Source organism: Galeopterus variegatus, unplaced genomic scaffold (genome assembly GCF_000696425.1).
Source record: "Galeopterus variegatus unplaced genomic scaffold, G_variegatus-3.0.2 Scaffold827, whole genome shotgun sequence".
Taxonomy (NCBI): Eukaryota; Metazoa; Chordata; class Mammalia; order Dermoptera; family Cynocephalidae; genus Galeopterus; species Galeopterus variegatus.
In genome coordinates, this window is record NW_007726938.1 from 619,314 (window position 1) to 647,130 (window position 27,817).

The following is a 27,817-nucleotide window of genomic DNA, read 5'->3' on the forward strand; positions in this document are numbered from 1 at the left end:
CATCCCCTGAGTCCTCAGTTCACACTTGGGACCTGCTGCACTCCAGTGCTCCCCATAAGCAAATGGGGTGATTAGAGAGGATTTCACTGAGAAGACAGAGTTAGATTGCAGCCCTGAAAAAGAAAGCTTTTGAATCAACAAAATAGCATTGTTCAGAGGAAGAGAGAGGCTGGAATGTGCAGTGTTCAGAGGGAAAGCTGGTGACCTGAATGGAAGAGAGAGTTCTTCCAGTAGAGCTTTGAGAGAGAAGTCTGGAAGAATAGGTCGGGGTTAGACTCTACGTCCTAATGCATAGCTAAGGAAGCTGACTCTCTCACTCCATGGCAATAAAGAACATGGAGCTGGGATGGGATATTTCTCCTGCATTGCAAAATTGTGATATCCAGCCTAGCCTCTCAGGAAGATCTAACTAAACACAACCTTAACGTTTCTCCCAGTTTTCTTTGAGGAAGCAAATCTTGTGAGCCCTTTGTTTTCTGTGGGAAGAGAAAAGAACACATACTATGTATTTATATTCAGAAGACTTCCAGCTTCCATTAGAGTTATTGTCTCTTTCTGAGATCTCAGGCAAGTGAGTAAATACTTATTTTCATGGATTTTCTATTTGCTAAATGATTGCTGTCTCTAGTTTGTTGCGATACATTTTGTAGAAGACGTTCCCATTCTTGTGAACTAATTTGGTTCCTGAGTAAAACAAAGGCTGTGTTCTAGAAGAGATTTTGGGTCTAACGCCAAGACTTCTGACCCTACAACTAAGAATAGACAGTAATGGGAGCTCAATCTACCAAAAATGACTTCAATACAACATTCACATATGTGATGCTATCAGAGCCCAAATCTTCAAAGAGAAATATTTTGAAAATTCTCACTGGTTTCTGGCAAGAGCAGCAAATCTTGATTTTTCAGTTCCTTATAAAAATAAGAAAAGACTAACAATTTTAAACCTGGGCATTAATCAACTCTTTAATAATGCCAACTAACGAATTGAGTTCTACTATAATTCACTGTGGGGAGATTAAAGGAAACCTAGGAGCTACAAATAAGCCATTATGAACAGTTTGCGGTGATTGAACACATGAGCTGTGATTAATAATGAATCAGAAGTAAAGCTATGAATGACAATAAACAGAAAGGACTCATTAGGGTAAGGATTTTACCAGAAAAGTATAATTTGGATGGTGATTTGATGTTTTCAATGGTTAACAGAGAAAATAAATGATCTTTTATGCAATGCGGTTTAGTTGATAAATTCAAATTGATAATGTACGAGACAGCATTTAAATCAATACATCCCAGGAGATGTAAAAGTATCGGCTTGTGTGGTCTTCTAAACAACTGACATTTATATATTCTATTTTTCTTAAGATCACTTAAGCAAAATGGAAAAATCTCCCTAATATTTTGACTTTTTTGGAGGGAGCCTTTTTAGTTTTGCTTATATTTGGGTCAACATACAGACGTCTCGATTTGTGAAAAAACCATTTTCACATCCATATTTTTGGCTCATACTCTCTTTATTACACAGCAAATACTTTATTGCACAGAAGAACAGAAGCTAAATTGAATTGATTTTATAAGCTGCAATAAGTACAGCTCCCAGAAACAAATGCAAATAGAATGAACAGTTCTTACCATATGTTTCACATGGGCTATTCACGTTTTCTCTCATTCTAAGATGATTTTCAAAACCTGTTCTGTTAATATAAGTATGGCATCCTGCAATCTTAAAGATTTAAAAACCTATGTGTTTTCAGAGTCCTGAATAGCCTATTGCACATCATTTTCACACCTGGATGCTGAACACAGACGCTGAAATTATATTCTATGAACAAAGGAATTTGAAAGGGACCACGAATTTCTCACTGAGTGCTGAAGCTGTCCTGTGTCAGCTTTTCACATAAATGCCAAACTCAGGGCCTCTGAATTTTAAGAAAAGATGTTGTTTCAGCAAGGTTGACCCTTTGTTGTCTCTCTTTGCTTCTTAGAGATACAAGCACGCCTTGTGCTTACTGAATGAATCCTAATGTCTTAATTCAACCTTGACAGAGAAGCACACTGCAGCCCTCACTTAAAATATGCACAAAATTCGAAGGCGAAAGAAACAGAGCAGGATGTTGTAGGCCAGTCAAAGGAAGAAGAGAGCCACGCCATCAATAGCGCATTGAAAAAGACTTCCTTGGTCTGCTTTTTTCCCTAAAGGCCCTAACACCCCCCCCCCCAAAAAAAAACTGCTCTCATTTCCCCTTCATTGACATAAGTGTTTTTGTTTTTAAGAGGTGAGGCCCTCACTTAAAATATGCACAAAATTCGAAGGCGAAAGAAACAGAGCAGGATGTTGTAGGCCAGTCAAAGGAAGAAGAGAGCCACGCCATCAATAGTGCATTGAAAAAGACTTCCTTGGTCTGCTTTTTTCCCTAAAGGCCCTAACACCCCCCCCCAAAAAAAACTGCTCTCATTTCCCCTTCATTGACATAAGTGTTTTTGTTTTTAAGAGGTGAGGGGGCAATGGGAACAGAGTGGTTTTTAAGTCAATATAAAAAGATCATTGACAGATTTATGGCAATCTGAAAGACCCACTTCATATTTCATCTATCTCAACCCCCCCTCCTCTCCGGAGTTAGGTAGGTAGGGAGGAACCCAAATTTTCAAACTAGATTCTCTCAAGGTAAAATCAAGGCAGCTTCTCCTTTCGAGTTTATGCTGCTATTTCATAATTTCCAGCTCTCAGAGGCTGTGTTGCTAACACAGACAGATTAGGCTCGGTAGCTTGATTTTAGCATTTCTCAAATCAACTTTCTGGGAGGACCTTCGTGGAGTCCAATTTCTGATATAAAGAGGATGTAGTATCTCTGCAAGAAAAAAAAAAAAAGGAAGGAAGGATGGAAGGGGGGGTGTTGCTTACTTAGTAGATCATCTTTGTTCTAAAGGTTCCATATGGCTCTGTACTGTGTGGATGATATTTGACAGTATCTTCTAGGGGAGAAATAGAAGATTTCACCAGCTTTGCAAACGAGTAAAGATCAACTGTGATGGAGGAGTAAATGAGATCCATTAATGATGTCTGAAGAAAAATGATGTTTGCCTAGCTGTTGACCTCATCAGGAAAAAAAAAAAAAAAGCCTACAATCATCATCTTAGAAAAGAACTTAATTAGTTTTGATTCTAAGACAGCATGTAAAAAAGTTCTACCCTAATTTCAAGTCTGAAGATACTCATCAAATATTACAGCTGGCAGGAACTCTGGCAATTACTAGAAGAAAAAGATGTTAAGTTTGTGGAAACTGAGACTTAGAGGGTGATATGGTCAAGGTCACCCAGAGTTAACAAAAAAGTGGGGAGTGAATCCTGGAGCTCCTGAGTTCGGATGCTCCTTTTCCCACTGCAGATCAGCTTTGGAGATTCACACTTTGAAAGATTGAGAAAGTAACAGTGCCATTTTGGGGTTAGCTTTCTCTTATGAGAGATGACCTTCCTGTTTCCACATGTTTAAAATGCTATTAACATTTCAAATCTCATTTTCTTTTTTTAAATTCAGTAGTGATTTTAAGAGAGTAAAGTAAGAGAGACAAATCTGCTGTATCAATTTCTAAAAGTAGGAGTTTGGGTCAGTTCTCTTTTTCTCTAAATTGTTTCAGTCATCCCTCAGTGTAATAAGATTTTGGTCTGGTTATACTGACATTAAAGTTTCCTTTTCTTAAAGTAAAACTAATGACTTGAGCTTGACACAGTATAAGAGTACAGGCCCTCAGGTGGGTTGGCCTGAGTGCAGAACCATCCTACCACTTCCCAGCACATAGTGTGAGAGAGGTATATAAACTTCTCTGCATTTTAGCTTTCTCATCTATAAAATGGAAATAATTATAAGTTCTTTCTCAAAGAGTTGGCTGGGTGAGATAAATGAGCTGAAGTATGCAAAACACTTACATGGTGACTGGCACATGGTGAACACTCAATACAGTTAGCAGCTATTATTATTCTTAGAAAAAAATTGAAAGATAAATTTTATATAATTATATTAGTAGGAACTCAGCTTCACAAGATGTTATAAGGATATGAAATTTATCATTAAGTTTGAAGAGACATTTTTATGTTAAATCCTTTGCTCAAATAATGTAACTTAGCAATGACTGACTTTTAGTTATTGGCGAAATGTTCGGCCTTCTGAAATTTTGTTTATTGAAAAAATACATAACCCAAGAGTATAGGCTCTCACTCTCAAGCATTAATCAGTAATACACTTCCCCTCTGTCCCCCTTTCCCCCCCAAAGTGTTCAGGACAACCTTCTGTATATATTACACACATTTATACATATTCAGGACACATTTAGAGTTCTGAAAAGTGATGTACAAAGTGAGCATTCTGATAGGGATATTTCCCAAAGCATTTTTTTTGGTCCCAGTGTAAAATAAAAAAATCTCTGCCACAGACAGTTGCATTTAATGGTCTAATATAGTTCCTGAGTGAAAACTGACAGATCATTCAACATGACCTCCAGCACATTTACAATATACACTCTGACTGAAACCCATTCACACCATTGGGGTTCTCACCAACTCTTAGGTTTTTGACATATCTGTGACCAGGATGAGCTTATCACAAAGACATGCTTTTTTCCCCCAGGTCCTTTCAGGGATCCAGGCAATTCCACTCTTGCCCTGCACAATCAAGTTTTTACATTCAGTAAGTAGAGCTCACCCCCTCATCCTATTCGAAAATGTTTATTAACCATAATGACTAATAATAAAGAGTTTCTGGCCTCTCTCACCTGGGAAGAAATAAAACAGCAGGGTTCTTCTGCAGCTCTGCTGGACTTTGGCTTCTGTCACCTCTGCAGCTAACAGGCTCTCCACAGGCAATGGACAGGAGACACCAGCTATGCAAATTGAGCACTGATGTTCCTTGTCAGCTGCAAACCTCAAATGGCCCTGAATGTGACCCAAGTGACACTCTGCCCTGTGCCTGGTTAGGTGGAGACTCTGATTAAAGTCTGATTATGGCAACAGATTTTTAATTCCTTTGTGGGGTGCATGAAAATTATTTGTTAATCTCCTTGTTCTAAAGAGGTATTGAATACAGTGTGTTGGTTGTAAAAGTTCGGTGTTGAAGGGAGCAGGGAATTCTTACATATAAAAATAAAATTTGTTACTCTTCATGTCAGCTTGGTTGACAGATACTAAACAAAATATGTTGTCTTCTCATATCAAGTACAGACCACTGGCAAATAGCTGGAACAGAAATAAACCTGTACATTAGCCAGTGAAGAATAAAATGCTAAAGATATAACTGGAGAAATTCTAGAAGTAGAGAAATAGTCCACAAGTATTAGAGAATTATTTCCCTATGGTCATCTTGATAGAAAGTTAATGGTAATGTGGATGATACAACAGGGCTGGGTATTAAAATCTCTTTTAATATTTTGCATTACCTACACATGTACAAACTGCACCAGATTTATTTTAAACATAAAAATGAGTTTACATCCTTGGAGGTGGCCTAGAAGAATGCTGGTTGTCATGCCATCAGTGTTATTCACTTCAGTAACCATAACAGCCAGTGTCCTCCCCCAGACTCTCTGTTCCACAAAGGAAGGAATTATCTGGTCCTTGCTGTTCCCCCTGTAAGACCTGGCCCACAATAGTTGTCTGTGATAGTTAATTTTATGTGGCCATTAAGTTGGACCATGGTGCTAAGGTATGTGGTCAAACATTGTTCAGGATGTTTCTGTGAGGGTGTTTTTGGATGAGAATAACATTTAAGTTGTTGGATTTTGAGCAAAGCAGATTACCCTTCCTAATGTGGGTACAACTCATTAAATCAGCTGAAGACCTGAACAGAACAGAAGACGGACGCTCCCTCAAGTAGAAGGGAATTCTGCCAGCAGATGGCCTCTCTGGGACTGAACTGCAGATTTTAGACCTGCCAAGCTCCACAACTGTGTGGGCCAATTCCTTAAAGTAAATCTTTATATATGCTCATCCTATTGTTTCTGTTTCTCTGGAGAACCCTGACTAATACAATGCCCAATAAAAATCTGTTGGCTGATGACCTAAAGATGTTTGGCTGCTTCCTTCCACCCTCCAAAGTTCACCCTGACTCTTGGTACCCATCCTGTTTGGCCTCATCCAGACTCCCACCCCCTCACTTTCTCCCTTATTTTTCTGCCATTTATCCCATGCATGATTCCCCTTCCTTCCTTGTCCAGGACAAACTCCCGGGTGCTGCTTACACTTCAACATACTACCTCCCTTGCCTTTCCTCTGCTCACTTTGCAAATCCTCAACCTCTAATCAAATCAGGCGTCTTCTCACCCCCACCATGCAGTTTTCTGTTGGAGAAAAGTCCCATCATCAGCCACTGATGTTCATGATGGTTAACTGTAGCTGGGCCCTCGGACCACTCAGAACACCTTTTCGTGGTCCTTCGTCAGCCCCTGCTCTCTCCTTCAAATCTCTGCTCTTCCTCCTGCTCTCCATTTCCATCTTGAAACTCTTGGTCTCACCACCTGGCAAGTGTTCCCAGTGGAGCTCATCACCTTCCCCATCTCCTGTCCCACGTCTCTATTGGACGAGTTGACTACCTGCCCTCCCCATCCATCTGCTCAAGCCAGGCATTAACCATGGCTCTTCTCTCATTTTCAGTCCCAACATCCAGCCAATTATTCATTCAACAAATACTATTTGAGTGGCTACTACGTACCTGGCATTGTTCTAGAGCTTGAGATATAAGACTGCACAAAGCAAAACAAAACACTTCTGCTCTCAAGGAGTTTATAGTCTAGTCGGGCAGAAAGACCATGAATACACAAATAATTAAATTTACAGAGTATATTAGATGGCGAATAAATGAGACGGTGAAAAATAGAGCATGAAAAGGGTGACAGATGATAGGAATTCAAGTGTGTGTGTGAAGGGAGGGGGGTGCGAGTTTTAAGCAGGGTGGTCACAGTAGACTTCAGTAAGAGGGTGGCACTGGTGACTGAGATGAGGGAGAGAACCACACAGACATCTGGGGGAAATCACTTTAGGCCAAGGGAAGAGCTACTGTGAAGGTCCTGTCTTAGCCGTTTGGGCTGCTGTAATAAAATACCATGGACTGGGAGGCTTATAAACAATAGACATTTATTTCTCACAGTGGTGAAGGCTGGGAATTCCAAGACCAAAGTGCTGGCAGATTCCGTGTCTGGTGAGGGCCTGCCTCCTCATGGACGGCGTCTTCTCACTGTCACCTCCCATGGCAGAAGGAACAAGGGAGTCTCTGGGTTGTTTTCTCTTTTAAGTTGCTAATTACCTTCCAAAGGCTCCACTTATAAATACCACCACTTTGGGAGTTAGGATTTCAACATACAAATTTTGTGGGACACACAAACATTCAGACTATACCGGGCCCTCAGGCAGGAGTGTCCCTGGCATGTTTAAGGAGCAGCAAAGAGGCCAGTGTGACTTGAGCAGAGTCACTGTGTTACTTAGTGATAGCACTTCTAAGAATCCCAATCTGTCCATCTTACTGCTACCACCCAATCCAGGCTCTGGTCCTTTCTCACCTACATTCATATGCTGATTTTCTAAGCGATTTTCTTGTATCTGGTCTTGCCTCACCCCTATCTGTATCCTATACTCAGCTAGAATGAACTTTCAAAAACACAGATATCACCTGATCAGAGTTCTTCCACAGCTGCCCATTGCCTCAGGCTGCTGTGTGCACATTAGCAGGGCTCAGCCCTCTCCACCTGGCTCCAGCCCGCTGCTCACGTCATCTCTTGCTGTGCCTCACCCATCCTTGATACTTGGCCACTGGGCCCTACATGAGATTCTCTGAACACACCGAGTTCCCTCTGGCCCCTGTGCCTTTGTGGGTGCTGCCGCATCTTTGTGAAACTCCTCCCCCAACCCTCCTTCATCACTTTTTTCTACCTTCCTCATGCAAAGAAGCATGGCCTGGTCAGCTCAGCTCAGTCTCAGGTCCCTTTCTCCCTACACTATCACTTCCTGGAGAAAGTTTCTCCTAACCTCCTCCTCTCTGGTTTCGACACCCCTCCACTATGTTTCCATGAGAGATGCCGCCTGTCTCTGCCACAGCAATTTCACACTGTACTTCTGCAGACTATTTCTTGGTCTCCCCTTCTAGGTTGTAAGCAAGGGTGGAGATAATACTTTTTAAAAAACATCCCAGCACCTAGCACATCATTTGATACATGAGGTGCTACATAAATGATGGTTGAATGGAAAATAAGCACATGAATAATCCCCATATGAAAAGTTGCAGATTATATATGTGAATGCAGCCTGTCTCTGCCACAGCAATTTCACACTGTACTTCCGCAGACTATTTCTTGGTCTCCCCTTCTAGGTTGTAAGCAAGGGTGGAGATGATACTTTTTAAAAAACATCCCAGCACCTAGCACATCATTTGATACATGAGGTGCTACGTAAATGATGGCTGAATGGAAAATAAGCACATGAATAATCCCCATATGAAAAGTTGCAGATTATATATGTGAATAAAATAGGAGAGAAAATACATGTAGAAACTGCATACAACCTCCTCTAGGAAGGAAGTTTTTACAGAGTCTGTAACCACGAGCCAGCCATTCAGAGGAGTAGAGTGATAATTTGTGCTGCTTCTGTTGCTTATAGGTTAGGATGAGTTTTCGGGTCAACTGGATTACTCTGATCCCTCTTTTGAGCCATTACAATAAACCTCATCTTGAGGATAGAGAATTCCAGCACCTGATCTCTTTTGTACTCCTTCGTCTTACAAAACAATCTCTTTGGTTTCACAGACGAGGAGAATGTAATCCAGTTATTACACGTGACCATAAAAGAACATCTAAAATGGCATAAAAATTCAATGGTGATATCATAAAGAAAGAGCTGAATCAGGATGAAATAGGGCCAAACGCAATCAGCAGCTAACAGTAGGAAAAAGGCAGCTGTCATCTTCACTTTTTCACCAACTTCTTAAAGCAAATTACGTCTTTCAGAATATAAGTCTGTTTTCCTTCCGGATACGGCTTCTTAGTGCTTCTGCCATTTACGGGAGGTAAAGCATTCTCTGCAACCCCCAAGCTGAAAGCTGCCTGTGGATCCCACCTAGGAGCTGTATTCAGTAAAGCCCACCCTCTCTAACAGAGCAGCTTCCCCAAACACCTCAGTCAGACCATTTTCTCTTTTCTCTTATCAAACCACTGATTAAAACTCATTTTCCACTGGCTAATTAATACACACATTTTAGCAGCTCTGAGTGCTTACAGTCTAGAGGGAGAACGGCCTAGACTTGGATACATAAAACTGTCATTCCAGGCAGAGCATACCCTGGGCCTGAGGGGGCTGGAGGAGAGGCGCCAAGTGTGGGCTGCGCATGGAACGGGAACACTGGTGTTAGGTGTGGGCTGCTTGGAACGTCCCAGGAGTGGCTTGCCGCATGTCACAGACTAGGAATCCAGCTGTCTGGAGGTGGCAGAATCCATGGACGGTGCATATTGCAGAGACACAGTTTCCAAATCTTTTGCAGGATGCACGTGTTAGGAAAAAAGTCCTTAAAAAACAAAAACCCTCTAATGGCTTTGAATGAGCACAGAGCATTCAGATGTTAATCTTTAGCTGTGTAGACAAGGTGTTTCCCAAATTATCTCAAATGCTGATGAAATGACTAATTGCCCCCTTGGAAAAATATACGAAATCCATGAAAGGCAAACTTGCCCAAATGCACTGATTATCTCTGGGAAGGAAGAGAAGAATCTGGGCAGAGTTGACATCACCAAAGTAGGTCTACGCAGCAGGGTGACATCGCTAACACACTTAGCATGGGACCTGGACTTGTATGATCAATGATCAACAAAAAGGGGACTTATATTATCATGATTTATTGCTATTCACCCAAAGTCCTACCAGCGGAGCGCTGGGATGGGAAAGTTCTCTGTGCCTGAATGAAAAGGTGGGGTGAGGAACCTTATGCCAGAAACCAATCTTCTCTCTGTACCTTGTATGTTCCAGGCACTCTGTTAGCTGCTTGATGTGTTCTCATTTAGTCTTCCGAACAGTCCTTGCAGAGACATATTTTATACCCGTTGTATAGAAGAAAAACACGAAGGCTCTGGAGATGTCAGGTGTGTCAAGAGCACAAAGATTGTGCTGTTCCAGGCACTCTGTTAGCTGCTTGATGTGTTCTCATTTAGTCTTCCGAACAGTCCTTGCAGAGACATATTTTATACCCGTTCTATAGAAGAAAAACACGAAGGCTCTGGAGATGTCAGGTGTGTCAAGAGCACAAAGATTGTGCAGGTGTCTGACAACAAAGTCCACCTGCAGGGCCTGTGGGAGATCCACCTCACATGTCCCACAGCGGCTGGTTCTTGTCCCTTCCCTTTCCCTTTCTCTCCAAAGACATTCAGGTCACAAGCTCTAAGGGGACAGGAACTTTTATGTTTTTCCTTTTCATTAATTACATCCCCAGGTCTTTCCACAGTGCTTGATGCATGTCTGGTGCTCATCGAATATTTACTGAGAAATGAGCACACCCTGGGCCTGGAGAGGAGCTTCTGCCTCCAGCACCACATTCCACCCAGGGCAGAGGGCTGGGCATGAGCCAAAATACTCCTGGGGAGGAGGAAGTTGCTTGACTGGGGAGTTTAAGGACTCCTGAATCAGGACAGGACTCGTGCCAACCCAGGGGACAAAGGAACTGTGAGTCCCTGGATGGAGTTATGACCTGAAGGTAGCTTGTGGCCTGTCTTTTAGAGTTTAATTCCCACTTCTGGTGAAAATTTAAATTACTAAAATCCCAGAACTCTAGAAGTTTTTGGAATTGTGACAACTGTCTTTAACATCTATTGATCTAATTAAATGTTTGTAATACTCTCATTTTCAGCTACAAAGGTACAAACTGCACAAAACTGTGTGCATATCTGCACACACAGAAATATATATATATATATTTATCAACCCTTGTGGGGGAAATTCAAGTTTTAAAACAAAAAGAACTCATGTCCATTACTACTTTTCCTAAAATTTGATTATTCAACTGGTCACTGGCACATAACTCCTTTGAGCCTCACTTCTTTCTGTAAAATTAGAATAACACAACCTTTTGCTTCATATGAAGAACACATGATGGAATATGCTAAAATGTCCTGAAAACCAGAAAGAAGTCTTGTCAATGGCAGGGCTCTGCCTGTCTTTTTCACTTTGGATGTAATAGCTGGGAGGGATGTTCTGGACCCCAGCCCTGGCTCAGCCACCAGTGAGTTTGGGAGAGGCTATGCTTCGGTTTCTTTATTTGTAACAGGAGGGTAGTGATGTACCCAGCTTTTAGAATTGTTAGGAAGAGTCAATGAGAACTCATTGATCTAATGCACTTAAAGCACTTAGAAGAGGCCCCACATATGAACAATGCCAAAAAAAAAAAAAAATGTTAACTGTGGTGATTACTTCGCTTTCAGGATCTGGTACGAATGTCGATTCCGGTCAGATACAGGTTTCCAGAGCCGTGGGAGGGTTTGCCAGCAGCTGTCTTCAGTAACGTGCCAGGATAAGGGGTAGGCAGATCCAGGCTCACATTCCAACAAAGGTGGTGGTCCCAGACATTATTTTGCCAGATACAGAGGAACCAAATAGAAGAGCTTTTGGGAATGTGTGTTCTTTATTTCCTTTTCCTCCCCCTTCCTTTTTTCTTTTCTATTAAAATAAGGCACAGAATTCAGGGCTGCCTGGGAGACGACATTAGGGCAGCTGGGAGTCCAGCTGTGAGGTGATGAGGAAACAGGCTAAGCCCTGGCTGTCCCGCCCAGTCCACTCAATCTTCCCCAATTAGCTGGAAATGAGGTGGTGGTCCCCTAGCCACATTTCACCTGCTGCTACTAACAAAGCTTGTGCAACAAATGCAAACACTTGGCTGTCAGCCTCCATCCGAAGCACAGAGCCTGGGTGTCCATCTCACCCTCTGCCTCCGTGTCAGCATCCAGAGGCAGGACCAGGATTACAAACCGCCTTTGTACAAGGCTCGATGCTGTGCCAGGCTCTAATGGTGCCTACCAAATGCTGCTGCATGACAATAGCAAGAAAGGTCTCTTATGGGTGACTTTGTAAGAGGACCCATATTGTGTGCAGGCCTGTGTCATTCCTTTGATTATTCAGATTTAGGGTCGGGGCAGGGAACGTGCCACCATCTCATTTCTTCCTTTATCATCTAATCAAAATCTCCTCCCACCTCTTTCAACTGGGTCCACGTCTTTTTCCCTTTTTAAAATTTGCCTCAAAGATGTCTTTTTCATTTTACCTTAAGAATGACTTTAGTGGTCTACATTTTAACCTCTTCCTCATGTAATGTAAGCGAGATGCAAGGTTTCTTATATCTTACACATTGTGAATTTCAAATTTCTTTTTTTCTAAATCAATTTCATCTCGGCAAGACATTATTACTTTCTGGCCATACAAAGACTATCATCCACAATTTTCTCTCTTCCATCATAAAGCATGACTTATATTGATATTTAAAAATAAATTCTGATATTTAAAATCTAAGTACTGTCTTGCATATTAATTCAATAACATAATTCCCACAATGGAAAAATGTACAAGAGTATAAGATACGAATAAGCTTGATACAGATACAGATATAATCACCTGCATTTGATCAATAAGGAAACAAAAACACAGGAAAATTAAAAATTAAGTGTCCTGCACAAATCACACAGATGTAAGAGGCCCAGCTGAAACTAGGTTGACATCTTCCGATCATTAAGTACCTTTTCTAGTGAGACCACCAAAGGCCACACTTAGAAAAATTATGAATGTCTGAGAATGCAAAGACATTTCAAACTCTTTCATATTTAATAATTTTTTCCCATAAAGGATATCTAAGCAGATATACATTTTGAGGAGCTGTTTTGTAAAACCATATTCATTATCTACATTTAAATTCTGTACAATGATCCATGTAAATCAAGATAAATGAACTTATCTCTACAGTGAGAACAAATTATAAGAATTTAATCAATTTAAAGCCTAATCATCTTATCAATGATAATAAATGTGATGTAGCTTTCACTGCGGTACTGAAAAGGTTCACACACTGTCACGTGTCCTGGACCTTTAGGAACAAAGTTTAGTAATTAATGAGTTACGAGTTCTATAATATTTTAATACTAAGTATAGCTACATAGGAAATCTAGGATGTTTACAATAATATTTATGTCAATGTAAAACATTTAAATAGCTTTGCTGGGCAGGTAAGACCATCATATATCCTTTTAGTTAAGTCAAGTGACCCTGAAGTCTAGTTGTGCCATTAGTTCAAACACTACCAAAGACTAAATACAAACTGTTATGGGGTGTATTGTGTCCCCTAAAATTTATATGTTGAAGCCCTTACCCCCAATACCTCTGGATGAGACTGTATTTGGAGATAGGGTTTAAAAGAGGTAATTAAGTTAAAATGGGGTTGTTAGGGTGGGCCCTAATCCAATATGACCTGTGTCCTTATAAAAAGAGGAGATTAGGACACAGACATTACAGTCAGAGGGTTGACTTTGTAAGGACACAGTGAGAAGTTGGCCACCTACCAGCCAAGGAGAGAGGCCTCAGAAGAAATAACCCTGCTGTCACCTTGGTGGCAGACTTCCAGCTTCCTGAACTGTATGACAATAACTTCCTGTTGTTTACACCACCCAATCTGTGGCACTTTGTTACAGCAGCTCTAGCAAACTGATACGCTTAACAAACCTGACACTGATTTTCTCCCTCCAACCTCTGAACCCGTGTTTCTCATAGACTTTTAGTTTCTTCCTGATCTGCCTGTAATACAAAGAGGAGCAGATCCGGAAGGAAGACTCAGGATGAGTTGAGAGGATACACCTTGTGAGACTGTATCTTCCCGCGAAATGCCATTTCCCTCTTGTCTGCCTGGAAAACTTATCCTGATTCCCCCAGCCCTACAGTTGGATTCTTTTTCATCAAAGCCTTCTCAGGTTGGTGCCCCTGCTACACCTTAGAAATTTAGCTCTGTCACAGCACATGTCATTCTATGTTATTAGAACTGTTTCCATTGCCAATATTCTTTCACCATCTGTGAATGCTCCGAAAGGAGGGATTCAACTTTGTAGTTGAGAATTTGATACCCAGGAGCTACTCATTAAATGTTTGTTGAATGAATATATAAATGAATAGATAAATGAAATTTAAGAATCTCTACTTTTTTTGGAATAAGCCTGCAAATAATTGAGTCCCCAGCACAGTTTTATGCAGTGTCATATTTCTTTGTTGAGGAAGAGAACTAGTGATACTTACAAAGTACAAACAAAAAACAAGCTAAAAAACAGGTAATAATATCTACAGAAAGAAAAGTGCCTATTGATGAATTTATTAACAGGAAGAAAGTCACTGAGGACAAGACAACGGAAAGGTAGGAGCAGAGACCTTTACAACCTGAAAGGGTCATGCCCTGATGCAAACTTGGTCAGACAAATGCTCGCTTGAGGGAAGGAATCACGGAGCAACTGCTCTGAACCAGGCCCTCGAGCATCCAACTTAAAAACGAGGCCCTCATCATGAAGTTCAAGAACCAAAGATGCAAGGAAAACTCCATGTGTGTGCAGCTGAAGAAAGACAGTCATAGTCCTAGAGGTACAAATAACTTTACTTACCAATAAACAGAAACATGAGAGAACGGGGAGCAAGCAGATAAAAATGAACTATGCTTGTGCTCTCTTCTAAAGGGCAGCCAGAGCACATGAGCTGATGTTAACGGGTCATGGAAGGGGAGGACATTATAAATCACAAAACCCTGGAGTGATGCAGTGGCTGGCAGCCTAAGAAGAAGGCGATGATGAAGGCAGGATGACTTGGACATGGTGTAAGAAGACAGCTCCAGACAACGGGCAGGAGAGACAACACCCCCATCTGCCTCTCCTCACATTTACTACTGTCCTTTATAAATAATGCATCTGGCTAATATAAGACACACAGAATCAACAGGAGCCCAAATATTTAAGCACCACAAGATGAGGCAAAAGGAAAAGAGAGTCCCAATTTTCAAACAATGAAAGTGACCCTGGAAATCATCATTTGGCATGTTTGCAATATTGTGAGAGGAATAAAAATCTGTTAACATCTAGAGGGAATAAACCTAAAAGTAATAAGAAGCTGAGCTTTATAGAGGGGGGAAAAAAGCATGCCAATTTTGATTGCTTTTCTGATGGAATTAAATGATTACTCGTTTAAGGGAGTGGAGCAGATGTGATATATCTGGATTTTATTAGATCATTTGGAAGAACATCTCCCACAATCTCCTTCACAAAACTAAGTGACTTTGGCTTGAACATGGACTGAGGGGATAATAAATGAAGGATAACAATACATTACAATCAGTCCTGTGGGGAGGAAGGTGTTTAAGAGGTGACACTAGGACTCCTGCTGTCTGGGGTGGATAGAACATTCTTTTCAATGATCTGTAAAAAAGAAAGAATTAGAGTGGCAGACAGGAAACACAGATTCACTAAACGAAGGGACTAGAAACTTGGTTAAAAATATCTGAATATAGAGAAAAGTGAAAGCTAACAGATATATTTAATATTTAGAAAAGTAAACATATTTGGAACAATATTTGCAAAAATGTTCACATAAAAGGAGAAAGAAATTAGAAATTTATAACATTGAAAAGTATCTAGGAGCTCTTTGCTATAAACTTGAACTGTAACCCAGATATAGAGATTTTAATGACTTATACTGTGTCATAATGAGGACACATTATATACCTTGCCCCAAAGTAATTTTTTAGGTTCAAAAGGGCTGATCTTTACTCATCTCTGGATTTTATCATTATGAATTTTAACTTTCAAGTTTAGCAATAAAGCTATTAAAACAGTTTAAACGAACTCTCCTGGGGCAGGGACAACTCATCCACAGTCTCTGAGATGCTGTCTTGCTTTTTATCTGGTTCTCAATGAAACTCAGCTCCACTGCAACTATTTCTGGATAAATGAACCTCTTCCAATGCAGTCGTGACGGATTCTGAGAGGACTCAGTACCACTGTGAAGGTTTGCTACTGCTGCTGCTTTCAGAAATCTCTTTTTTGAAGTTAAAAAAAAATCCTTTAAATAAATGCTCCTGAGCAGGTTCCAAAAAATAATGATTGTCCTAGACTTGTCCACTCTAAAGTTGCTGAATTTGGTGCAAGCTTATAATCATTCTTGTCAAACAGGAAGTGAGGATGCTCTGAAGCCATTATGCCTGGCTGGGTCCAAACCTTGGCCCATCTGCCTACCAGCTGGGTGATCCTGGGCAACTTAACATTTCTGTGCCTTGGTTTCCTCATCTAAAAAGGGGATAACATTAGTGTCTACCTCATAGGATTAAATGACTAAATGAATTAATGTTATGTAAAACACCCAGTGAGCCTTCTATAAATATTAGCTACTCAAAATAGACTCACCGTGAGCAGCCAACAAATTTTAAACAGATAAATCTCAAGAGAAATGCTCATCAATGACTATTTCCTGAAAACCAGATCATGAATCCCATTTCACTAGGATTCCATAATCTAATGATGTGTCTTCAAAGCAGACCACGTAGTCCAGAAGCACAAAACAGGGAAAGGATCCTAATGCTGCTCTACCACGTAAGCTGTGCATTTGTGCACAATTGACTTGTATCTCCAAAATAAGGATATTACCACTTGTGTGACCTTCCTCACAGCTTTTATAGGGAAAATATTATAAAAGAGACGGAAACACTTTGCAGGGCTACATAGGGCTTAAACAGCAGTTTGATTTTTTGACAAGAATATAAAACGAATCAAGAAGGAGAAAGCACCCGTACTTTGACTGCAGTATGGCATCCAAATCCAGCCAGCAGTGTAAGTCCTACAACCACAGTGGTATCCACTGAAAAAATGGACCGCCCATGGACCGTGGACCACCTTTCTACATCCTGGACTTGGAGCAGTTATTCATGTCCATATTCACTGAATTGCCAACCTCTGGCAATTCTGCCTCCTCACCTCTTTCAGACCCATCTTTGTCTCTCGGTTCTACCAGCGCTAACTTGGTTACAGCCTCAGTATTTCTTACTGGCTTTACTGCCAGAGCCTGGCATCAGAGGGAAACAGAGGCAGTTTCCCTGTCTCCTCCTTGTCCCTCTTCAATCTGCTCCCTCTGCCGCCATTAGCAATCTTTCTGCAAAGCTGACCATGGAAATTCTCCCTGTTTAAAACCCTGCCAGTGGCTCCTCGTGCCCTTCAAGACAAGCCTAGACACGGTGTCCAAGCCCTTGAGGACCTGGTCCCTTCTGATCTCTTACGTTCCTGATCTTACAACTCCCTCCTGCTTTTCCACACTCTGGCCTGAAGCACTCCCAGTTCTCAGCAGCGCTGTTGCCTTTGCCTTACGCTTGGACACCCCTGTCCACTCTTCCTTGTTTCCTCCTTAGAACTCCACGCAGATGCCATCTCCTGAAGGCAGCCCTCCTGGTCTCTCTCTCTCTCTGCTCCTTTCTGTTTCTTTAGTTTCTCTACCAAGGCATTTACTGCACTCTGTTGCAATTGTTTATGTGTCTGTAAATGGTGGAAGGCAGGAGCTGTTTTATTCTTCTTTGTTGCTGGCCTAGGATACGTGGTAGGATGTCAGGTATATGCTGAATGGACCCAGATCATCAACATACTCAGGGACTGCATCCACTGTCAAGCAAGTCTGGGCTTGTGATCAAAAGTGCTCTGGTGTTGTGAGCAGTGCACAGGAGGAAGAAATGGCCTACACAAGGATGACAGTGATAACACAACCTAAACACTGCTATTGCAAGCCAGGGGATAACTGCAGTAGGCAACTCGTTGGCTTGTGGCTCTTATATTCAGCCTTCCTTAGTTCATCTGGCCTAGAAAATGCCATAGATTAGATCAAGCCCTGTGGGAACTATAATAAAGACTGAAGGAGGGGCTGGTCTTTAAGTACAAACAACTTAGCAAGGGATGAGGAATGCATATTGAACCAAAGTGACCCTTCCCAACTACAATTATGATCACACCACACCTCTGCTTAAAGTCCCTTCAATGGCTTCACATGGCGGGAAGGCTGACATCTAACAGCCTCACCCTTCCTCCTATGCCTCACTCTCCCGTACTCTGTGACTGGTGGTTCCCACGGGCACCACACGGCACATACCTTCACGGCATCTGCATGTGCTGCTTTGTTTACCTAAAGTGCCCTTTGCCTTCATCCTCTTCTCAGGTTTTGGAGAATGCCTGATCATCCTTGAAGACACAGCTCAACCTCTACCTCCTCTGCGAAGTCTCCCTTGGGCTCTGTAGGTAGAGCTGAGCATGCCTCCTTGGTGCCTCCAATGCACCCTGTAACCCACCACGTATCTGAACAGCTTACAAAGTGCACTGGTGTCTGTGTTACATGCCTGTGCCTCTCCCACATAGCGGGCCTTACACATCTTTGTATTCTGGGATTCTAGAATCATATCTGACCCAGATTAAAAACTCAAATTAAGTGTTGAATTGAATTTGTTGAATTCACATGGAAGAGAACACTTATCCCATGCCCGAAAGGCTAAAGTAGTTGATCTTTGGGTGTCGTTTGACAACACGGAGAATCATAGAAAGGGACTAAAATGCTCATAATTAGTAACTATGGGGATACCAAGTTCTTTAGTTAAATACAAGACAAAAGCAATTACAGAAAATAATATCTGATGGCCTTAGGGTACAGGTAAAAATCACATGATATTTTTAGATTGCTTTCTTTAAAAATGCAACTAAGCATTGTAAAAAGCCAACAACCACCTTTTAGAAGCAGCATTTTATACCAGGTATTTAAATTCTATTTTCACTGTGAGTTTGTTCAGAGTAATTGTACAATGAAGAAAAGCACCTGGCTTCAGGTCACTATGCATATATAGCTAAATTATGCAATTAGATGACATACAATTAACCAGAATAGCAACACAGCCAATCTAATGGGGCCGGTTGGGGTCTGAGAGACTCATAAAAACATCATGTAGTTAAGTGATAGATACCTGCAAGGACACTGAAATGCAGTCTACCTATAGCCTAATGAGTCCCTCCTGTGACTGGAGAGGTAATGGAAAGAGAGGTCTCAGAGATGGGACAATGTCAGTGGAAATTTTGCCCAAGAAGGAGCTGAGGCATCATCTTGATTCTCATTATCTAAAACTTCTAATGAGACAGGAAATCTCTCCAAGCATATGGCTGACAACATTGTCAGGTTGACCCTTCCATTACCAGAAATAATAGGAAAACAATGTTAATTAAAACTTACTTTAAATTAACTTGAAGGAACACTTCCTGATCCATTACTCAGGTAGCGCAGCAGGATGAATCTTCAGTAAATAAAAGCTAGTGACAGAAGAAATCCAAACCAGCTTTCTTCCTTCTCCTTCATTGACTTATATGTGGCAAGCGTGAGTGGATTTAAAAAGTCACAAACGAGAAATGTTCTCTCTTTAGCAATGACCAAGATTCTTGCGGTGTTTTGTTTGGGGGGAGTCATTTTGGTTTTGCTTAAGATATGGAAGCATTCCTGATTTAAAAGGATTCAAGTTATGGATGGGAAGGAATCCTTCAAGAATTGCCCCAATCACCCTTATCTTTATCAAGAAGAATCTAAGCAAATGTCATACTTGCTAATGTGGCAATGATTTTTTTAATCTCAAAATTTTAAGTTAGCCATTTAATCACAAACTCATCCCTTATTCCCCAACACCACTTATTCCATATATATTTACTTTACATAAATATACCAGGCCTCACTGGAAACATATAAGGTACAAAAGACTCAGTACCTGCATTTAAACAGCTTATAGTATACCAGAGGAACCAGATCTGTCACCCACTCTTTTATTTTCTTCTTCAAAATGGCTTAAATGTATACAATATACTCTAATGGTTTAATTAAAATTGAAGATATAAAATCTGTAAGGATACATATTAAAATGTTATCTGGCAGAGAGATAGCAAATTATTCTTTATGCTCTCTGTTTTCTTTTTTTAATATTTTCTAGTTTTTTTCTATAATGAGGATGTATTACTCATGTAAAAAGGAGAAAATAGTTATTTTATGAAAGATGAAAAATAAAAACCACCTCAACCAGGATAGCTCAATATCTTGTCCAACTTTTGAACACTTAAAAGCCCTACTGCCTAAACTCTGAAAAATCCAACAAAGGGTTTTATTTATTTATTTATTTTGGTTTCATATTCTTTTAAAAAATTTCTTATACATATTTTGAGGGTACAACGTTGACCACCATCGCCTGTGTACAACATGTGTTGATCAAATCAATATTATTAGCATATTCATTATTACTAAACAGAATTATTCTTTATGCCCCTTACCCACTCTCTCACCCCCCTCCCACCTCTACTAACCATAGATTTGTTCTCTCCTTCTGAAAGATCAACATATTATTCTGGTCTTTTCCTTCCTTCTTTCCACCTACTCATGAGTAAGGACATGTGGTATTTCTCTTTCTGTGCCTGGCTTATTTCACTTAACATAATTTTCTCCAAGCTCATCCATGTTACTGCAAATAGCAGAATTCCATTTTATTTTTATGGCAGAGTAGTATTCCATGGTGTATATATACCACATTTTCTTTATCCAATAATTTGTCAATGGACATTTAGGTTGGTTCCATGTCTTGGCTATTGTAAACAGAGCTGCAATGAACATGGGAGTGCAGGTATCCCTTGGACAGGATGATCTCCATTCCCTCGGGTAAATACCCAGAAGTGGGATTGCTGGACCATATGGTAGTTCTATAGGTAGCTGTTTCAGAAACCTCCATACCAACAGAGGGTTTTGTTGATGACAAAAGCCATTCTAATTGCCAATCTCTCCCACCAGTGAGGGAGCTCCTTCCTTGAAGGCAGGGACTGTGTCTTGTTTGTTGTTATAGCTCAATGCCTAATAATGGATCAAGGCACATCACAGACACATGATAAATACGTGGGGAAGATGGAAGAACAGGAGAGCAGGAAGAGCAGGAGGAGGAGGAGCAGCAGCAGCTGGGGGCACACACTGTTGAGGCTCTTATTAGAACAAGCAGTTAATGTAATCTTTTTGCTGAAACTTCAGTCAAAAAGACTGGAGGCATGAAGATGACATAATTGATATAATGACCAATAATTTTATTCTTCATGCAACTCTGTTAGCCATAGTGCCCCTTTGAGAGATGATAGTTCACACGAGTGTGCCTGAGTCAATCAATCTGAGAGTAATTTGCTTTCTCCTCTTTTATACAAAGGAACTTTCAAAGCCTAAGTAGTTTTAGAACAAAACTAAAATTTTAATGCCTTAATTTTTAAGCTTCTTTAAATGCAGAGACTCTCACAAAGCAGATCGAGTGGATGGGGCATCATATTGCACGTACTGTCCATGTGAGCAGCGCCCCCTGGTGTTGTGCAGAGGACAAACTGTGAGGCCATATTCAGCCACTCTGGGCTTGCTTTGGGCTTTAAGTGTCCTGGTATAACTTTTCAGATACACATGGTTTGGAAGCGTTGCTCACAGTTCTAACTTTCGTGACGTATTGACCTTTGGGGACTATGGATGAAAGAAGGTCTGTAATAAGTACAGGAATCTGCATAAAATAACAGATAGCATTTTTTGAGCACCTACTGTGTATCAGAGGGCTATCCATCTACCTGTCCATCTAATATTTAGTCCTCAGAATAACTGTGCAAGGTAGACATCATCACCATTTTACAGATGAGCAAGTCTCAGAAAGGTTCAGTTCAGTAATTTTCCCCAAAGCACACACAGCTAGTAAGTAGCGGAGCTAAGATGCAATTTGGGGTCTTTCGCGCCATCCCAAACCTCATTCTTCCTTGCCATTCCCCTGAAGAAATTCAGCAACTTGTACCTGGCATTCTCTTGACATGTTATAAAAATTTAACCTTTTGGTCTGTTCTTCCTCATTTTACCTTACATATACCTCTTGCTTCTTGTTTTCACCCTGCAGTTTCAATTCCTATTCCTTTTATGTTTTCGAGGCATTTGAGAAACCTTAGATGAAAACCCTTTCATAGCGTCTGCAGGTCTTCTGAGAAAGAGTGCCATGAAAATAACATTTAAATAAAATACCACATAGTATAGATAATTTTATTTAGGCTTTCAGGCACCCTGAATATTGGACAAATAAATTCTCTTGGAATCTTCATACTGACATACACAGACACACACACAATTATAATCATTTTTTTTCAATCAGAAATGACATTTACTTTTGAAATGATTATTCAATATTATTCTCACCTTCAGCCAAGATGTGCACAATGCCTGAGTAAACAAAAAGGGAGTTGAATACTGATTTGGATCTTTTTTGTGCACAGTGCAAAAAATAATGATTAAAGGTATAAAGTATATGTTAACAATACAAAACAGAACCATCTCCTGTGCTCTGTAGAATGCGGTCTTCCTATCCCTGGGATGCCAACCTTCTGACAGCTATAAAATCAAACCTATAAGTTTCATTTTCTATGGCTAAGAGCCCTTTTTTTAGTAGGTTAAACACACATTTAGGATTCCCTAGTTTCTCTACAGGAGATAGGCTCAGGAATTAAGAGAGAGAGAGAGGAAAAAAAGATCTCCGCTAAAATCATTTAAAATAATTTAGCACCAGCTACAATGGAAGACACACATGATGATGAAAGCCCATTTGAATAATAGGTGCCTAAAACGAGAGTGCTGATTCAAAGGAAGGGAGAAGTCACATGGAGCTGGGTTTTGGTAATATACCCATTGGAAAGAAAAATATAAATCACCCTTAACTGGAATGCACCAGCTTCACAAGATGGAAAGGATCCTAAATAATTCAGTATAAATACAGTTTTCCCCTCATAATTACTGAGAGAGAGAGAAAGAGAGAGAGAGAACCTAACAAAATCTTGCAGTAAATTCAAATTATAAAAAAAGAAAAATTATAACATGGCAAACAGACATCTGCTTTGATTCCCTGCCTGAAAAGTTTAAAAAAATTTTTATAATAAATGATGATTAGAATAACAGAATATTTTCTGAAAACGAGGCAAACCTGTATGTCACTACAAATAATACGGAAAGTGAAGAGAAAGCCAGAGGGCTGATTTCCATTTTATGTTTGGTATTTAAATGCCACATTGATAACTGAACACCGTAGTGTAAAGAGTCAGATAAATTACTGCTAAATTGTCTCGTAAGTTGCTCAGTCCTTCAGTCCATAGTCAATAAAATATATGCCTTGCCCGTGGTTTACTCAAGACTACAGAGATTCAGAGTAATCCATCATTCCAGGTGGCTTTTATAGCTTTGCAGGCAGTGAGAGCTGTATTTTATTGAATGTAGGCATTTAATTAGTAGGTATTATTAAAGTGCAATTTCCATATTAAACTATTTTCTAAACAAACTAGGTTGCTGGTATGCTGACTTCTGATGACAGGGTTATCTTGAGTTCACCCGACAGGCAGGTAATAACTCACCTTTGTCTCTGTGTTTTCTGATTGTACAGAATGCATTCTTTATGCTGTCATTGAAAAACAGTTTCTGAACACATATTCTCCAAGATTTTTCTTATGCTCTGTCCTATAAACTAAACCTTTTAAGACTAACCTGAATGCTAACATAATTTGTGATATTTCTTACGTTACCATAATTTCTAATTATCCTGTGGCTGATGGACTGATTATAGTTACTCTACCACTAAAGCAGAATGTTCAATAGATATCTTTTTCCATCACAGTATAAAACACCATTTTGACCTTTTATTTGAAAAAGACAGTGACAAATGACTGTGAATTCAATGCTTACATTCTATCTAGTAATGATCGAAATTTACCAACATACATGATGGGATGAAAATGAATTTCGAAGTAAGTATATACTTCACACGGTTCCTGGCATATATGAAGCACTGAAGCAAATGAATCCATCTGATCAAAGGCAAATATTATGGAGAAAATCCAGAATCAGTGGAAAGAGATTTTTCCCCCTTCCTTACTATGGAAATTCACTGGTTATAATACTTAAGTTGCAGATCTTTTCTTTAACAGTAACTTTTGCTAAAAGATGTTTGACAAGACACTATTGCTGATTATGTAAGATTGGTGATACGCTGCTGTGATGTTTCAGCTCTGTACCAAAAGACAAAAAAAAAAAAAAAAAATAAGTTCTGTTAATGTTTTTAAATGAGAATACCTTCTAAATCAACTTCTACTTCCAGGTGCAGGGCTATAGCTCCTGAACGATTATAGTTTTATAAATGACAAGTGATAAAAGAGTAATACATCAATTTTTTAAAAAATTCAGACTTTATAATATTTGAATGGACACCATGGAGAACAAAACATCTCTTTCCAGTTGATGTGCTGTACAATTACCCAGAAAGGTATGGCAGTGCTTTTGATTATGATTAGCCAGTTGGAAGGATTACCAAATAAACAATCTAGCTATTGCATCTTTGCTAGAAAACTGATCATTCTTAGAGGTGAAGATTAATAATTGCTTTTAAAAAAGATTCAAACAAAACTAGCTTTGTGAATTACTGTGTGCTTTCTCTCAGATGCACAGTAAGTAAATCAACTGTTTGTTGAATCATTATCAATATGGCATACTTTAATATATAGGATATAAATAATTGTCACTAAAAAATCATCTGCTGCGTGTTCAGATAAAGCTATAGAGATCTGCCTTGTTACCTAGCAACTGGGCAAGTAACTGTCATAGTGCAAAAAAAAAAAAAAAAAATCCTTAGTTTTTAGGTAGACAGAATGATCATAAAACTCTATATTAAGATGTTAATTAAGCCAAAGTATATATTAACATACAATTGCTAACAATTTTAGGTACATCTACGGCCAACATTTTGAAATACCACACCGTAATAAAAACTGTCAATACTTAGATCTATTATTTGAGCTGGTCACAAACAACGTTCTGTAGAGCTTTGTTTTTTTAAAGAATTACCATCATTACTAATTTTTTATTTGTACTGTTTCACAGACAAAGAATTCTAACAAGATCTTATGTACTGACTTCTATTTATTGAAAGGGTGATGCTTACTTGTTTAAATACAATAAAACTGTTCTGAGTAATTAGTTCACTGTAAGGGATCCCAAATTACTTCTTAAATTTCATGTAACAGTCTAATGCATTAAATTTATAACATCTAGGGGGATCTGGCTTGCTAGCCAATCTAAGTTCTGTTTCAATCTTGCTAAAAATCTGGATTCCAAATCTGTGCATAAAATCTCTCTAAAAGAGCAATAGGTGATTGGGGCAATTATATAATTTGACTTCTGAGGTCCAACATTCACACGTGGCCAGTTCTCAAACCCCAATCGGAAAGCAATTTTTTCTGGTGTGCAAGGCAGGGTGATTGGCCGTGGCTCACGTGATGACAGTCGCATGGGAGTGAGGAAACCATTCCTCACTCTGAAACAAGCAGAGATTGTTTTACGGCAGACAGCTGTGCTTGACATGGTCTTCACAGTAACACAAACCCACCACTCACACGGCACTCCTGTGGGTGACAGAATGTATGATGCTTTTATTTATACTCACTTAACAGTGCAGAGACACACACAAAAAAGCTCATCAAATTAGTGCATGGAATTAATAATAAAGGAGCCTAATTAAGGAAGAACTAAGGTGAAAATGAAGTACTTAGAATCCATCACATTGTTTTCATTGGTTTTTACTCCTTTCACATTATTACCAAGCCCATCTTCCTTGATTTGAGAATCTGTACTAAATGTGCTAAATAAATTGGACTTATTCAAAATCAATAGGAGAATGGAAAACAATCTGTTTGAGTTGGGTGTGGGTTTTAGGAGAAGGCAGCAGTTCACAAATCTCAGTATTTCTGAGAATTGGTTGCAAATAATTGGTCATGTGCCCCACATCTTTCTTGAGAGGAATGTAAATATTTTACATGGTTGCAATGTATTTCTTTTAAACAAGTACTTCACATACATTATCTCATTCAACACTCACAGCTCTGTGACTCAGGACATATACATATCAATATTGTCATTTGACTGATAGGGAACTGAAGCTACAGAGTGGCCCTCTGCAGGCCACACAAGCTGACAACCAACAGAGCTGAGACTCACACCTTGATTCTTAGTCAATATCTCTTATAAAATATTATGCTTTTAGTTTGAGTAATATTATTTTACATTACATAGAAAAGCCTGAATCCCATTTGCTATATGTATTCTGTACACATAAACACAACTGAATTAAAAAAATGATGTCTCTGCATGTGCAAGGCTTTGTGGTAGACACTTTCAGGGTAGAAGCAATGTCATAAAGGTTATTGTCCCTGCCCTTAAGTACTTAGTCTTATAGAGAATATAACACGTGTACACAAATACTAAAACACAAGACACAAGAAACTGTGGGTGTTCAGGGAAAGGCTGGAATTTACCATAGTTACTCTAAAGCCCTGGAACAAAGGATAGGATTTGAAATGGCATGAGCAAAAAACACAGGAAAGATATATTTGTGATGCAGTCCTCATGGACCAAAATCTCCAAAGTTTATCCCTTACGCTGGGTTGCCTTTGTTATGCAATGTTTCATCTTCTCCTGACTATGAAAGGGTCTATTTGCAGTTGCTTTGGTAAATTAAGATCATTAAAACATTTTAAAGTTTCTTGATAAAACAGAAAAATTTAAGATGAATTCTGGTGAATTTTAAAGGTAGAGGGAAGACTGGCTTTACAGATGAGTGGCCTAAGGTCCAGAGAGACTAAGTACCCAGAAGCTGTGCAACTATACAACTTCTTAAAAAAGTAAATACATAGAAAGTGCTTAGAACAGTGTCTGCCACACTGAAAGGAGTTTGATATATGTGTTTGTTATTGTTATTTTTTATTATTATAACTATTATTGGCAATACTGGATCTAGAATCTGTTTCCTGATTTCCAGAACAGTGTTCTTTTCACTAAGCGCATTATCTCAGAATATAGCAGAGCTTTAAATTGCACAATGTACATCTTCTATGAGCAAAAGCTGTATTTTAATTGTAAAGGTGTATATTACATAAAAATGCATACATAGATTCACTTTGAAAGCAGGAAAAACTGAGTCTTCATAAATAACTATTTCTTTAAAATCAAATCTTTACCACTGTCCAATATATCTAATTTATGTGCTAATAGCTAAAAGCAAGTCTAAATGATCTCCAAAAAGCAACACTTTATTTGGTGTTATTGTATAAATCTAGAAGTATAAAATTTACCATCTTTAAAAATGTTCTCTGAGCTACATTTCTCATGAATTCATACCAAACATTGACCTGATATACTTATACTGAAAGATTTCAGACATTTTCTGGATTAAGAGCAGTTTACTCTGAACCTGAAGAGTTCATACATATACACATCTTGACTAGTGTATATCCATTATACACTTCTGTATACTTACATTCTGTCTCCCAAGGTGATCTCATACAGGCACGTGGCTTCAGATACTGTCTATATGGAGAGCGTCTTAGATCTTTCCACTGAGTTCCAGACTAGTAGATCCAACCACCTGCTTGACATTTCCACGTGAATGTCAAGTTTCTCAAACTTAAAATGCTTAAGACAAAACTCTTGTTTCCTTCTTCCACTAGTAACCCAATCTGCTCATCATCCACTCAGTTGCTCAGGCCAAAAATTTAGGAGTTGTCCATAACTCCTCCCTTTCCCTCATCTTTTAAATGCATTAACAAAACCTTTAAGTCTATCTCCAAAATATGTCCCGGAGTTTGACTTAAGATGGCATATTTAAACTGCTTCACAGAATTTCCTTTCCTAAATATGTAACCAATGAGAGAAA